This window comes from Schistosoma haematobium, chromosome 1 (genome assembly GCF_000699445.3).
Source record: "Schistosoma haematobium chromosome 1, whole genome shotgun sequence".
NCBI classification, from domain to species: Eukaryota; Metazoa; Platyhelminthes; class Trematoda; order Strigeidida; family Schistosomatidae; genus Schistosoma; species Schistosoma haematobium.
Window position 1 is genome coordinate 21,077,548 of NC_067196.1, and position 12,627 is coordinate 21,090,174.

General features: G+C 32.6%; 1 protein-coding gene across 2 annotated transcripts in view; it reads left to right on the plus strand.

Annotated features, from left to right (window-relative positions):
• Positions 1 to 12,627, plus strand: part of MS3_00004756 (uncharacterized protein) — a 143,105-nt gene that overhangs the window by 19,374 nt on the left and 111,104 nt on the right. The window contains exon 1 of one of the 2 annotated variants that reach the window (XM_051212724.1): positions 8,616 to 9,579. The exons of the other annotated variant lie outside the window; for it this stretch is intronic. The gene's annotated coding sequence lies outside the window, so the exon portion shown is untranslated. Of the gene's footprint in view, positions 1 to 8,615; positions 9,580 to 12,627 lie in introns of those variants that run through there. 2 annotated transcript variants of the gene reach the window in all.

The following is a 12,627-nucleotide window of genomic DNA, read 5'->3' on the forward strand; positions in this document are numbered from 1 at the left end:
TATGTTAGCGGGTAACACCGAGATTCAGAAAATAAATCACTTTTGTGTAGTAAATTTTGTATACTCACGAGACCCTGTTTTCACCAGAACATTAAATAAATGCCATGACCAGTTGTTGAGCCCATATGCATTTAAGAAACCTACGTCTTGGGAAAATATACCTATGGATAGTAACCATTTTAGGTTAAAAAATCAAATAACATTACAAACGGGATATTCTTGCGTATAACAATGAAACATGCTATGAACAACATTTTTGTACTCAAATAAATTAAATAACGTTGAACAGTCTATTCTGCTGTCTAATGACTATGTTTCTCTGAAAAAACGTTCCTGAGGTCCTTCTCTGCTGGTTCGTTAGTTCTCACGCCACTGCATATATGAGTAATGGGTGTAGACTCAGCAAATCTAGTCCTGGGTTACCAGGTTCTTTGGCTAATGAGTGGGATGTCGCAAGCAGCGTCGAGTTGCAGGTGAGCATGGTGACCGTCAACCTCGACGGCTACATATTTTCGTCGACTATGTTCTGTTCGTGTGTGTGCTACCATTACTTTTCTGGTTGATTCATGACGTTTACATCTCCTGAAATAAAATCGCGGTGGACGACGATACGTCTTCATTTTACAGCAGAATTCCTTATGTCCTTTATGCTGATATTTAGTGCAACAGTGATTTTTATATGGGCAAAACTTCTTGTAATGCCACTCATCGCATAACCGGTACGAGGATGAAGGCTGTTTGTCAGCGCTGTCCAGTTTTTGTACAAAAGAATCTTTCTGGCCATTTATTACCTGTACGTATGGTAACCGACCACTATTTTCAGCCATAAAAGTGTCGTGTTTTCAGTTCATCGACTTTTGATATTCACTAGTCACTTCTTGTAGCGTTATATTTGGATATTGTTCAATTCTACTCAGAATTCCGGTTCTGGTATCTGCATCTTCAGGCGACAGTATACTGCATACAAAACGAGACACTTGAACTGGTCTTCTGTAATTAGCGATAATTTAAAACGCTCATTTCGCGATTTACTATACTAGCATATTGCACCCACTAATAGTTTCCAGCTTTTGCTAACCTGAGACATTGGTAACAAATATTGAAAAAAGATGACAACAAAATTACGACCATTGTATCAAATGAATGATCTTTGGGATTCTTGAGGGGAATGAAGTTGGTGTAGCGTTTACGTTCAGCTGTGCCAAGTTTGCGTAGCAATACTCCAACCTATGCGGCATCACAAAATTTTTCTAGGTCGCCCTTGAGTACATCTTCGTATTTCTTTAACCACGATTCGAATGTAACACCAGTCAAACTATCAAAATGAAATTTACGAATAGAATTAATGATGTGATCGACATGGGATTTGAATGAGTCATCTGTTATCCCCATTTGATTTAAGTTCATTTGCTGGGTTAGACTTTCTAGAATTCGTTTTCGTGTCGCTTCAACTTGGTTAAAGGTAAATGACGTCCTGATAAGTTGATGCCGTTGCAGTTGTTATATCTAGGGACTAGATTCTTGATATACCGCGTACAACTTGAGCACTCGAACACTAGAACCCTCCAAGTCGCAAATGAGGAGACAGATGACGAGTGAGAGTGAATGCTATTTCAAACAGTGTCAAATGTGGTACGAAACTGTCTGGTATTTACAGTTTTTATTAAAAGTGAAATCATCATTATAGTTATCCAATCCGCATACAGTGGTTTTTAGCACTTGTCTAATAGGGAGACTATACGTCGAGATTCTGGAATGTTCTTCCAAAATATGATTGGATGGAATGTCTTCGACTATTTTTGAGCTTATTAGAGATTCCTCGAATTCACCCGTGAGCCGTACTTTACAAACTTATGCATGTGGTACTTTTTAAATCAAGTTTTCCTTTAAAGCATTTCTCTTTTGTCTAATGAGAGCATCAATGTTAGAATAATTAATTATATTCACGAAATTTCTTCCATCATATCAGAATAAGCAAACAGCTGGGTGATATTTTTATACTTGTAATTTTAAGATATTCATATCAATCAAATATTTTCAACATGCTTTCGTACGCTCACAAATGATTTACTTTATTTCACACTAGGCAAAAATATTCCATCCAAATTCAATAAAAGTTTAGTTACATTATTCCTACAGATTAGATAATCATGTAGTTACTATTTATCACGAATCGATGTTAACTGATGAGCGACTGAAAACTAAAGATCATTGGTGAGCTTTTTCATTTTTAATTTTAGAACTTCTCAAGAGTTCTGTATTCACTACCCATTATAGCACCAAATCCAGTATCTAATATCCTCGCTTCGAGCATGCTATCATTAAGTCGAAATTAAGTAGTTCAGATTTATAATTCCAGTAAACCCATGAGTGAGAACGATAATCATCTAGTGTCATCAGAAACATTTATCTTGATCCAGATCTGATTGAATGCCATTGGTCCTATCATTTTACTAAGATTTTAAAAGACTATTATCAGAATAGTTGCTACTGAGTATATGACACTTATTAGGATATAAGGGTAGTATGAGATAAACAGAAATTAATTTCACTGAACCAGCCAGTTACATTTAATTTGGAAAATGGGGCCAGATTAAAAAGTGTTGGATATTGGCTCAGTGTTTTAGAGGTTAAGCATTCACGCATAAGACCACAGGTCTCATGTTTGATCACTGGATGCGAGGTCATGGATATGCACTACTGAAACGTCTCGTACTAAAACTAAACGGCCGTCCAGGGCATCCAGTTTTTCCTTGATGGTCTATCTAAGATCAATACTCGACTTAAAATGTTAAAAAGCCTGTTGTTTTAACTTTCAAAACTAGATGTGTTGTGTGTATGTGTACATCTGTTTATCCTAATACTTCAAAGCCAATCAATGCCGAATGTCCATCATATATCTTTAACATAAAATTCAGTGTACACAAAAACTTTTGTATTGGCAATAACTGTCTGATAGATAACAAGAGACTAATATACAGACAGATAGGTGTAATTTTTATCCATGTACCTGTGTTTGGTAAACACATATTTTACATTACTGGGATCTGAAAAAATTCTAAGTGAATAAACTTGATCTTTTTTTACAGAAAAAAAGCTAACTCTTTATGAAACATTTAATTGTATATCTAAAATAAGTCGACTACATACGTACTACATATATAAATAAGCATTATTCATTTATTATTGCATTACATTTATTGGACTATTTCTGTTCACTGTTTAGTCTGAAAGTACTGATAATTTATTGATATTAATTGACACATGTAGTTTTATATTACCTTAGTTATTATTGACAGACACTCAAATTTCATAGTTAACATTAAGTAAAAATTAAGACATCAAATTTGAAATCTTGTTTTGAACTTTAATTTATTAAAGATTGGACTTGATCTTTTTTTTAAGTTATCACTTGAAAAGCAGTACATTTTCATAACTGGATTGATAAAATAAATAAACTACAACTTTATTTTTGTCGACAATGTTCACCTTAGTTTTTCTATTATTTCTCTCCATATAGATTTTATCAGTTTACATAAAAAATGGATCATTAACCAAATTATTTTTTCTCAATAAACACTTTAATTTACAAAATATGCTAACGGTTTAGATAAATATGATACTGGCTTTTACTCAGTGATCAGTCAGGGTGAACAATGAAGTTCTAGGAGGGGCTATTTAAGGTCAAAATAGGTGTATCGTAAAGTAACTGATTGTGATACAAATTGACCCATGTTCCAATCTTATGAGATACTCCACTTCTCACAAGACTGATTTGTTAACTAACACAAGATCTAATGCAAACAAGATTTCTTACCGACAACTTCTGACTATTTTAAAAGCGATTACTTTTTATTTACAAAGACATCGTTTGACTCATTACGAATTTTGTGAGTGATATAATAGTTATCATTGAGTGTGACTGTTAGCACTCTCCAAATAGATATAATCCTACATCACAGAGTGCTGAGCCATATTCCACATTATATAACAATACTGTGTCATCATTTCATACATACAGTTATCGTTATCATGTTGAAGAGAGCAGAGACAAAGATTTGAGTAGAATGGCATGCATTTATTTTCTTTCGTTAGGTTACCATCAGCTGTAATATTAAAAAGTCATAATTCTAATATCATTGCGAGGAGAATCAGCAATCCTTTTTCCTTAATTTGCCAGTTGAAGATAAATTTTACTGACCAATAAGAACATGAGTATAAACTCTGTTAAAGGTCCACTTGAAAATATTTCATTTAAACAAAAATATAAGAAAAAACATCTTGAAATTCACTTGTTACTATTGTGTAATAACTTCAAGATTTTTATCTATATAATCTACCCTTTTACTGGAATATGATAGTCGGTTAAGCTGGCATTTGTTAAATATAATTTTCTTCCAATACTGACATCAAATTAAAAATTATTGCAAATGGAGAAGCACTAGACTGAAGTTTCAGTATTTAACATGAGCGCGACATCTATCGCTAACAAAAGTAAATGACTGTCCTAAAATTTTGTAGTTGTGTTAAATAGGAAATACAGGTCTTCAGATTCGAATTTAGTAATCACTGAATGCTCTTTAAATCCTACGCCCGATCCCTAATGAGAATGTGAGTACGCGTTTCTGAGAAGTTCTAACATTTAGACAAAACAGTCATCGAGTGTCCACTGGTTCTCGATGATTCTTCAGTTGATACTAGTTTGCAATGAAAATTGTCTTCAAATCGAACTGCTTTCCACAACCACTTAGTTAAACATTGGTACATATTTTCAATAACAGTCAACTTAAAGTATGCACCGATGTCCATCTATTGTCACCGAATTCCAGTTAAGCGGTCTAAATATATCTTATCCGCTAAAGGACGTGAAGGTTCTGATTTTAGTATTTTGGGAGGGAATTCGTATGCTTATTGTCTTGTAATCTGATACTAAACGAAGCGACTATTCAATACTTTGTGATGTCAGTCTGTGACATAGTTTATCAATAATTTAAGCTATCTGGCAAACTGAAAGACAAACCCCATAAAAGCAGTCTTTTAACAGTAGAGCAGACTTTTCAGTGTTCTCTTGCCTGAAAATGTTGATTCTTAATCACTGAGCGATGTAACTCTATTGACTCACCTACTTCATAAAGAAAGTGGAGTGCATCAACATAAAAGTAGTACTTTTTCTAATACTAATCGATGATGTCTTGAAAATTGTCTAGTGATTATTTACCTTGTTAAGTGTTTGTCTGGTAGGCAAACCAATAAGTTTACTAAAATGAATATGATATGAAAATTGTTGGTCTGAAATGTGTACACCACTCATTCGCTTAATACAATTATTAGATAGCTTATAAAATGGCAGTTAACAATGACATAACTAAGTTATTTGTTTTAAAACCATTATATAAGCGAATAACCAAAACCATAACTTTTTATTAGAACCATAACTAAAATCCTTGTAACACATAGACTTGAAATATACAGCAAAATTATTCATAGACTAGTGGAATATAAATGAAGCGGCTAATAACTAGCAATCAAACATCAGTCCTAAATATATAGATTACTATACAAGGAACTTAGTTGTTTACTAATCATTTGCTGAAATGACTCACATAATTATATTCATGAGAGGCAAAGTTATGCTGACCAATCTTAACTTGATCAATATGAAAAAAACACATCTACGCAAATTGATGACTTTTGAAGCGAATCAAAATTTACTTCAACTATTCTGGTGAAACGCGAAAACTAGTTAGTCTCTCATAAATCAACGAATAAATAAATTCATTGGGATTGCAAACATAATGAATTGTTCCCAAAGGGGCAATTTATGTTTTAACTGTATTACATGTATCATTAGTAAAGATTCTTAACTTTGACAAGTGCTAATTCTTTTTTAAAATAATATCATGCAAATGTTAGTATAACATATAAAAATAATTACCGAATTCTTCCATAATATTTGTTTAGAAATTACTTCATATCACTTTTTTCATTAGCATATATAAACTTTTATTTTAGAAATTACATTATTAGAGGGACTTATATAAGATAGTGATAGGTGTTGTTTTAATCGGTAACAATATTGCTGCAATAAAACGTAACTTGTTCAAATTATGTACTGTTCTAATTTGAGATAAGATGGTGGTTGGAGGTAGTGTACGCAATGTTGAGTCGCCTAGACTATTGGCCACATTGCAACTTGGTCGATAGCATTCAATCTGCACTAAGAAGGACTTGAAACACATGACATTGATCACCACCCAGTGACCAATAAATTGTGACTGTTCTATTTTCTATAGAATACAACTAAATTGCCCAACAAAGGAATATATATATATATATATATATATATATATGCACGTATATCAGTGCAGACTATTTGGTTTTTGACTTTCCTTGTTTTTCGTTACAATCAAGGTATTTGTTTATCTTTCACTTTGCATTTCTAACTGGCTAATAATAATAATAATAATAATAATAATAGATTTGATTACTTTCTCATGATCGGAAATGAATAAACAAATGTGTTGCACAAAATAAGTACTTGACTGATAAATCGAATTTTTGTGAGAGCTATGTACAACAATTATTAATCATTTCTCCCATAAAATAAAACTTCTTTTAGTGGATTTTCTTCATTTTTTTATACTTAGAGGATTATTCATTTGATAATTATGCTTATTAGTTGTAATTTGTTCTCATTTTCTATGATAGAAAACTAACCAGGTATACAAAAAATGACATGGGTTTCAACCAATAAACAAGTATATCAACTGATGCATTCTTATTTTACGGTAACTAAACTAATCGATCAAGTTTATGGTTCTACATAATTTACAATTCTTTATACAGTTGAACAAAAACTGAAATGTTGTGATTTTATATTTTTTTAGTAGAAAATAATTAACTCTTTCCATAGCCACTGTATCCTATTAACTAATGTAAGTAACACTAAATAACTTCTAGCTAGAAGATTCACGTCTTTCCATTTGGATGAACATGTGTAGTTAATGGTGTACGGGATATTCTTGGCTTCATATATCAAAACTTGCGGTAAACGATTGTCTTTGTATTTATTTACGGTAGATTGAAACCCGTTCAATGTCAGTCACTACTAACTGGTGTAGCAATTTTTCTTATTCAGTTTATACAAATCATTAGTCTGTCATATTTCTTAAGGTGGGAGAATGTTTACTTATAACCATAAAATAGATATCATTTCCAATCATGTATATGCAACTCTATGTGATGGTAATTTATGGTAATAAACGTTATTATACCTTATTAGGTGGTTTGATGTACCTGGGAGAGAACCTTTGACCTAATTTTCGTGCTAGCTAGCAATAGCCAACACGACAAACCTATAATCTTGAAGGGACTAATGTCTGTTGTATGATTCGATTCTGTAACACCCACCTTCACAGTATGAAATGTTGAACCTAAGCTACTGAAGGCGAGATCAATCTACATTAGAACAAATGCATTTACATTGAATGACCACTAAGTAATGACCAGTAACAAATCTGTCTAGTACTTAGTAATGATAATCGTATATCGATCAAAATATATTCAAATTGATCCCGATTCACCTAGGTTAGTAGCCTCATTGCAGCTAGAATTATAAAATTCAATCCACATTGTTCTTACTTTACTCAAATAAAGGATTATTTCATAACTGTATTTTGATCAAGTTTAAATACTACTGAGCTCAGTTTTCAACTGGAAGATCCATAGGAATAAACGAAATCACCAATCACTTTTTTCGGTAACACAACGATCCAACTATCTCGAGCGACAGAAGACTGGAAAAAGTAAAGAAAAAACAATGTATTAGTGCATTTTTTTAGTTCCCAGCATATATTTGGAGAATTTTGGTTTATTTTTCAAGTGAAAACATTTTACTGTGTTATTAAATATTAAATATTGTGAACATAGGTTGCAAAGTGGAGTATTCCATCTGTTTTTTTCTATTGTTCAATAGGTGTGCGGTGCCCTGGATTTTCGGACATTTTTTCTATTCATTAAGTGGATAAGTTACACCTAAGAGTATAGCATTCACTAGAGGTTTTATTTTAAATGTCTGAAGTTGTCTACCTCCGTTTTCTACCAACACGTTAGTGTAGCGCGTATAAACATCCTGGCTGAAAAATGCAACTAATGTGAAATTAGAGCTATAATTGAAATTACATGTAGCACCCATTCACTAAATGGACGAGAAAATACCTGAGAATCCAGAGCACTCCATGCTTGTTGAACGTTGAAAATCGGATGTATATGTTCATACTAGGTTTTACGGTATCGAAATTTAGTTTGGCGTTTGTCTTATCAAATGGACTCAGAACATTATATTGTGGTTTTTGATGAACAATTAAACAAATGGACTAGCATGGAAATGCTGATTAGCATAGATGATAGGGTCAGACATGTGACCTTATCTAGAAGTTTACTTAATTTTGACCTTACAACCATTATTCAATTAGTTGCATACGATGAATCAGTTAAACAACCAGATGTTTGCACACTTCAGTTAAAGACAATTCCAAATATAATTAGATATCGATCTGAAAAACATCTATGAAATATGTGTGTCTGTCAACTACAATAGTCAGTCTGTTGTTCTAGCCAATTTGTCTCTATGTCTTCCTCCCTCCTTACCTGTATATCCATGCACGCACCTGGGTTCCATTGTAGATACATTTCATTTAATCTAGTTAGAGGAAATCTTATTATTACAGGTAATTCCGGTTCCTATTAATTTTTATTGGATAATGGACATAAGCATACAAAATGACTTTATTTCTTCGGGCTTCACAGCAGCTTGACAATAGGTTGACTTACTATTTCTCAAATGTCATAAATTTTTAGAACACATAGTAGATGAACCTTTTTCATCACAATAAATGTATCATCTACATATCTAAGCCAAATTCGTGGTTTAATGTGATTGGTGAAAATATTTGATTCCTTTTCAGCGACCACCAAATCGATTTCAAAAATACCAAAATATTACAAAAAGGTTTTTCCAATTACAAAGAAAGGAGAGTAGCTGAAGCGTTCCATATAATGTTTAATCCTACTGCTCTCAATAGAAAAGAAGGCCTTACTATACATCCTACTTGGACTACGTATCGGAGCCACATAGTCTGATATTATTTACAATTCACACTACCATATTACAAATTAAACTCAATCCTTTCTCACCATAAAAATCATACAATTTTCATCCTTAACAGTGTACACTTACATACACACAAATTACATACACGTCGCTTATGAAACACCTTGACCGAAATAACACGACATTGATTTATTCAGACCTGTTTTTTGATTGATCGCAAAATATTCTTGTTGTTCTGTTGTACTATTTAAACTTGGATTAATTTTAATTCGGTTATCTATTGTCTGAAGAAGTGGCTTACACTAAGTCACAAAACGTCAGAAAATTTAATATTTCTACTCATTGGGATATTACAAATATATTAATTTATTTATAACAGTCTATCCAATGCTCAATTTATTCGAAATTATCAAATCAAATCTTGGTAATGATACCTACAATGAAGAATTTCCTTTATATGATCTCATGTAAATATTTAATAGTAGAATAGGTTTCATATGTTTTTTATTTACTCAATATAATATTGAAAAATGAAAAGATTCTCTTTCACTAGCATTTAATTAACTATTTAATAAATATCCTAGAAATTTCGTATAAAAAAAGTTTTACTTCATATTCTTTGGCTACTAATGAACTTTCATAGAAACTAGACAGCTATAAAAACAAACTATGAGAATAGTTGAAGACTGACATTATAGAAGATTATTATTATTTTTAATAGAATAAATAGAATAATAATTTGATGTTTAAAATGATTCATAAAGTTGACTTGATTTATGGTGTGTACACATTTATCAAATTATAAAAATGTCAAGCCTTCTTCTTTTTTGTTTTACTTTCTTGTCATCATTTCCAAAAATCATATAAACATTGTAATCAATGACTTGTGATACCATTCAAATATTGTTTCAACTAGTGATCAATGATGTTTTTGTACAGAATAAACAATATGTATTTGATCATCCTCATTGAATCATTGAATATATAGATATATAATAATAATAATTATTATTATTATTATTATTATTATTATTATTAAGATGAAAAATTGAATGATCACTAGGATACAAGCAAATAAAAATTTATCCAGGTTTTCCATGGTGGTTTAGCTTTAATTGACTCATGATTTCAACCAGTGGAATTTCTAAAAATCTCCACAAAACCGATTGTGATAATAATCAACTGCTCACTAGTGACTGACTTCAGGAGATACTCCTGGAGTTCTAGTGAGAAGCCGTTACCAGTGGAGTTCAACCAGGTCTGTTGTGAGATATCAGCTCACTGAAGACAATAGTGTACGGTGACGCAACTTCGTGGATTGGTTGAAGTTAGACATTGACAACGTTGGATGCCGGCTCAGTGGTCTAGTGGTTAAGTGCTCGCGCGCAGCCAGTAGGTCCTGGGTTCGAATCCCGCGAGGTGCGGGATCGTGGATGCGCACTGCCGAGGAGTCCCGTACTAGGACGAAACGGCCGTCCAGTGCTCCCAGGTTTCCCATGGTGGTCTAGCTCCAACTGACTCATGACTTCAACCAGTGAAATTTCTAAGAATCTCCATAAAACCCATTCTGATAAAAATGTATCCATCTTAAAATTGTGTATAATATTAAAAATTAAAACTTGATTACTAAATTAAATCAATAACAATATCAAAAAGAACCCTATAAATAAAACTCTATTATGATTAATTGTCTTGAAAGTTTGAAATTATATTCATCGGTACTGGGTTTCTTTCAAAATTGAATATGTTATTGTAGTTAAATAGATAAAACAAACAAATAATAATGAATATAAAAAGTAATTTAAGTTTGTTCACTTTTGTTTTTACGAAAAAAAGAACAATTACATATTAAGTGATGAGTTGACAAAGAGTTGAATGATAATAAAATATGATTTAGTCATTGTTTTATGTTAAAGTTTAGATTAGAATTCATTAAAATGCCTAATCACAATTCTACTGAATTACTTCTAAGTACTTACTTATATACACCTGTTACCGTTCGTGGAGTAGAATAGGTTGCCCACCAGCACTCTCCATCCAACCCTGTCCTAGACAATAATTTACAGTTGCTATACACTCTTTTAATGTTTGCTTCTGATTCTCAACGCAATATGCTGTTCAGTCTTCCCCTCTTCTGTTTCCCTCTAGGATTCCAAGTTAACGCTTGCTTCATGAGACAGTTCGATGAGTTCCTCAATGTGTTTTTTTATCCATTTACAACGTATTTTTCCTAATTTCTTCTTCTTCTCCTGCGAGCTGGTTTGTTCTCTCCCATAGTAGAATGATACTGATGGTATCCGGTCAACGGACATTGAGTATATTGTGTAGAAAATTGTTAATATATACCTTTACATTTTTGATGAACGTTGTAGTAGTTCTCGAAGTTTCAGCTTCATACAGTAGAACCGTCTTGACGTTCGTACCGAAGATTTTGACTCTGATTTTGGTTGACAGTTATTTTGGGTTCCATATATTCCTCAATTGTAGGAATGCTGCCCTTGCTTTGCTAATTCGTGCCTTCCCATCCGCATTAAATCCTCCTTATTTATCAATGATACTGTCCAGGTACACGAAAGTTTCTACCTGTTCCAGAGCTCCTTCGTCAAGTGTGACTGGATTGGTGTTCTCCGTGTAATTCGGGATCTTGGTTTTTCCTTTGTTTATGTTTAGGTCTACTGATGCAGAGACTGCTGTTACACTAGTTGTCTTCATCTAAGTTTGTTCGTGTGCATGGGATAGAAGGGCCAGGTCATCTGCAAAATCCAAATCGTCTAACTGATTCTGAGTTGTCCGTTGTATTCCATGCTCTCACTCAGATGTGGAGGTCTTCATAATCGAGCCCACCATCAGAAAAAAGTGGAAGGGAGAGAGTAGACAGCCTTAGTTTTAAGTAATTAGCTTTAAAAAGCTACATGAATAGAATTATATATGAAAACTGAAATTACACGTTATAGATTCTTGATTATATTAACTGGAATATAAATGGTCATAATGACCAAACTGTTAAATCTTCAAATCCATTATTTATTGAAATGAAAGCAAATTCCTTACAATAGTCATTTCATTTTTTACCCGACTATTGTAGATGAGTCAGTTGGGAACTTTTATAATTGAATATGTACTTCTGGTTTCATAACCTATACTATCTTATACAGTATGAAAATAATGAAATGAATTAATATTGTGGTGAATGACAGCTTAGTTGTGGAAAACTGGATCATCGTTTTGTGCAAAATTACACAGTGGTTTTGTAAAATATGAAAAGCATGCACTAAATACATTATTTGTATATCTTCTTTCACTTGTTCATGACATACTTCATGATTCTTCCAATTCTGTTATTGTTCCAACTGTTCTCTGTTTCCCTTCCTGTTCTCTTCAATTCAATCCTATTCGGGCAAGCATTTCACTTCCGACTGGTGTTACGTACTACTTATATCTATCAGCATAAGCAGCGTGCACCATAATATGAGCTATTTCAAGTTAAATTTCTTAAAATCCACTTTCATTACTAC